Consider the following 4,760-nt stretch of genomic DNA (forward strand, 5'->3'; position numbering starts at 1 on the left):
ATAATATACAAGTTTCACTTTTTAAATGGAATTACTGAAATCAATCTACTTTTTCATGATATTCTAATTTTATGACCAGCACCTGTATATTATATTACATATCTACTCAGTATATAAATATTAAATGTGATCCCTTATCCTACACAAAACACATTCAGGTGACCCTGTAGCCGATGTTACTCAACTCTCTTTATTATTGTATTAGAAACTTTTAAAACTGAAATAAACTTTTTACTTTTTACCTTTTACTTACCGCTGTTTAGTAGACTATGAATAAGATAACTAATTATACAATGATTATAATAACTAATACACTATGAATGTGATAACTAATTCCTGATTAATGAGTTCAGTTCTTTAATAAGGTATTCAGAGGTTGGATCATATGTTGCAGTGGGTTTTTAATGATTTTATGAATTTTTTAATGTATTTATTAACCTTGTAATGTGTCTGTGCAGTGGAACCCCTCTGTCCAAGGCTAATTTCTCCCAAGGTAGTCAAATAAATAGATTTTAAATTTGACTTTTTTAAATCCTCAAACTCTTAGTTAACAGTTTCTTCACCATCAGGCAGAAACGTTACCAGATTACACTCCTCATCTAAAAAACAGTCTGTTTGTCTGAAGTTGACCAAGTTTTACTGTTCAAAGATCAGGACCTTCTGAAAATAGAAAAAGATCAACTCAATAATTTTATGTCTTTAAAAAAAGTAATGTGTTCACTTGATCTCTGTATTTGTTTTACTCATATAAACTCTGAATGATAAGAGTTTATGTAAAATGTAACTCATTTTATTAATTTTGTTAGTCCTCAGCATTGTTTACACGACCCAGCACCATTAAGATGACTTTAGCAAGATGATGTCGCTTTCGCTGCACATTGGCTGAGCCTTTAAAGCGGGGTGTCATGTTTATGGTACATACAGTATGTTATTGATGTTTATGGTACATATGTCATTGTGTCATTGAGAATAGGTGTCCCTATTCTCACCCCTGACCAGCTCTGTGCTGATGAGCCCATTTCTCTGGAATGTCAGATGTAAGGTGCTTTGTCTATTGTTTGAGGTAGGTGTGTACCTAATTTAACTTTCTAAAGTAAACGACCAGAGAAGTTTATTAAACTGAATAATCCACCTTAAATAACTTTTCGGGACAGTAACCCTGCTTTGTTTCTCTCTAGAAACACAACAACTTAATCATACAAAAAGTACAGACAATAACTACAAATAAACCATGAAACATGAAAGTATAAAACATAAATGAAATACAATCAGGAATAGATAAAAATTATGTTTCAATCCCCCTTTGGATATGATAAAAATCATGTCAACAAAACCTACATGTGAGCAACTGTGTGTCAATACTATTATTGCAACAGGAGTCCTTTATTTGCATACTCAGTGGAAAAAAACTAACGTTCCCATTCCTTTAACAATCATTACAGATAATAGGAACCTGTTATTCCTAGAAGTTTCGAAAGTAACAAACAAAACACAATGCACAAAGGTTTCATAATAAATGGAACACTGACCAACATATTTGATGTGTCCTGGTATCTCAGTTGGTGACTGTATGTTGTTTTTATGACTTTTTAAGTTTGTGTTTTAATGATGTAAAACACTTTGATCTGCCTTGTTGCTGAAATGTGCTTGACTTGACTTATTTATTCTAATGATGCAGAGAATTAATACAAGACCAGTGCTGGGACTTCGATCTACAACATCTTATGGATGGAGCAGAGGAAGCCCAGAATAAAGGAATCATCGACTCATATCGATCCTCAGTTCCACCCGTTACAGAGGGCCGGAGCGCCTCTTCACTTGATATCAGTAATCTTACTATGTATAACCAAAACTGACTTTAACTGGTTCAAACATGTGATTCTGTGGGTGTTGTGCAACCTTGATGTGTAAGCATGCGGCAGCTAATGGAAGATAGCTTTTAATATGGCAAAAAGCTGTAGAGTAACTGAATTACCTCTCTTTAACAGTTAAGCTTACTTTAGGACGTATCGAACACAAAGTTCATCATAATTCTCACTGCCATGCAGTTTAGAGTTGAGTGTACAGTGAGGCTTGTCCAAGGGTGAATCATGCAGCCATATGATACTGATCCAGGTCTCCCAGCTGGATACAGTTTCACAGAGAGATGCGTTAGGGCAGTGGTGTCCAATCCTGGTCCTGGAGGACCTCAATCCTGCAGGTTTTAGGTGTTTCCCTCTTTGACTCACCTGATTTGAATGAGTGAATGATTAACAGGCTTCTGCAGAACTTGAAGACCTGCTGAAGAGCAGGGAAACAACTAAAACCTGCAGGACAGTGGCCCTCCAGGACCAAGATTGGACACCACTGTGTCCAGAAAAACCTGGTATCGCCCCCCCATCATTTTTCAGCTTGCTGCTCAGCTGAACAGGAGCCATTCAGAGTCCCCGGGTTCTGCACCACCTGACCCAGCGTGTTTTTCCACAGCACTCCATCTGAAAAAGTCAACTGCATACTGTCTGGTGTCATCAATTCACTGGTCATGAGTCAGAAATCAAACAGGAATGTTCAAAAGGCAGATGACTCCGCACATGGAACAGATTTTAAAAGCTGCCACTCTTCTGTATTTCCAGAGAAGAACACAACAGATACAGTATTTGATGAAATTGGGAGTGGAGTTTATCGCTGAATACCTGGCTTCAGTATCAATATGTGATTTCTGCCATTAATGGCGACTGAAACCAGGTCCTGGGCGCCTCTAAGGCCTCTGTTAAGTATTCGGCTTCTCTTAAATCTTTACTTTTGCCAGTTGTGTTTCTAATAATTTTTCGAGTTTCTAGCTTTCTTTGTGCGAACTGGACGTTGTCAGACAGTCGGTCGAACCGGATAACATTGCTGTTTTCCCAGCTGACTGACTATAGGTCGTTAGCTTAGCCCCATGCTAACAGAGCCTCTGACCAAAACAGCAAAAAAAGTTCTTAACATTTTATAAAAGTCTAATTTATTATAAACCGTGCAAAATAGATGCCCTTGCCAGATAGAAACATGTATTAATGTACCTGTAAATTGAATCAAATGTATTAACATGTTGATGGTTGTAACTATGCACTGGTGAGGTCATGTGAGTTTATGGCGTGTGTGTCTGCCTGTAGCGGCTACAAGATAACAGAGACTGGGGGAGTCAGCTCAGTAGAAAACTGAAACCATCCCGAAGAAACCCAACTGCAGAAGACAGGAAAACAACTCCATATATGGTCCCGGACGGATGTACAGATGAAGATGAGCCATTGTGTGTGATGTAGCATCTCTCGGTGGGGCAGCAGGTTAAAACTGCTATGTGTTAGCGATCTAACTCAGACGCGACTTGGGTTTTCCTATTATTCTGGCAAGGCGTCTCCCTTTAGCGCTGAAGTAAATAAACTCTGTTCAAGCTTTAAAGCAGACTCTTTGGCTGTTTTTTGACTCTCTGACTCCATGCATCTTTTTGATCTCGAGTGAGGAGGTCTAGCAGGTTTTCCGGGTTTCTGTGAGATTTTCTGACCTGGTCAAAATGGTGGAGGATGCGGGCAGTTGCATCAGAGTAGTGAGTATTTGTTTAACTTTGATCGGACACGGGGGCTGGCTGATACAGTAGAGTTCCACGAGCCTCACTGTGGGATTGTACTGTGTCGGTCCGCCTCTTAAAATTGTAACAGCCTGTTATTGTTGTTATTGTGACTGATAAAAAAAGAGAGATTTGAGCCAGGTCGGGGACCTAGAGCTAGGAGTCTGGGACTCCGGTGTGAGTCAGCATTGAGTCTGGGACTCAGCGGTAGGGTGTAGCAACCCAACCTTTCTTCGGATGCAAAGGAAGGATAAGCTATGAGCTAGGCCGGGTTGGAGTGCGCTTTCCCTGTGAAGTCATGAATTGGTCAGAAGTATGCAACACACATGAATGTACTGGTTCTGTATAAAAACGCTTATCAGCCCAAAGACATTTTGAGACCTGCATGTATTTCTGAAGATGACAAGTTGTCTTTAAAAGTCCCCCATGTTTGGCTGAATGAGTGACTGAGTGCCCGCCTCATTATTTCAGTGTCAGATTTGCCTTTTGACACCACAAATTGGTGGCCCGTACGGGGAGAAAAATTAAGGCAGCTGACTTTTAGGGTGTGGTGTGCGCAAGCTGTTGTGGGCCCACAGAAAGAAAAAAGAAAAGAGGTAAGAGATTTATTTATCCCTTTTTTGAGCATTTTAGAAAAAAAACACAGCTGCTTGTGGCACTTCTTCTAGAAGAAAAGCTGAGTAGAGAGTCAGGGGATGGCCTCTGTTTTTCTTATCGCCAAACGTGTTGTCCTGCATGCGCAGCAGAGACTGCTGAAACAGGGAAAGATTAGCTGCTTGTTTCAAAATTGGCAAAGCAGTCTGTAAGTGTTGTATGTTGTGTATTTCACGGCTAAGTTCTACAGGACGCATGACAGATGGGTCGGTCACTGAAAGTGTCTCTGTCATTATACTGGAATTTCGTGTGTCATCAAAAGCAGCGCTGAAACCAGTTATTCATAAATAAACAAACACTAGAATATACATATGTTGACTTCAGACATGGGGGCAGCAGTATAAGTTACAAATCACAAGATAGTAACTTTGAATACATGTAGCCGGTGAGTGAAATAAGAAGTGAGGCCTCAAGGTCAAGCCAAGGAGGGCAGTGACCGAGTTAGAAAGTGCTTTAAAGACCAGCAGGTTCACAGCCTTCATAATGTGAGGAGACAAGAACTACAGCAAAATAAATACAGATT

The sequence above is a fragment of the Kryptolebias marmoratus genome, linkage group LG9 (genome assembly GCF_001649575.2).
Source record: "Kryptolebias marmoratus isolate JLee-2015 linkage group LG9, ASM164957v2, whole genome shotgun sequence".
In the NCBI taxonomy this organism is placed as follows: domain Eukaryota; kingdom Metazoa; phylum Chordata; class Actinopteri; order Cyprinodontiformes; family Rivulidae; genus Kryptolebias; species Kryptolebias marmoratus.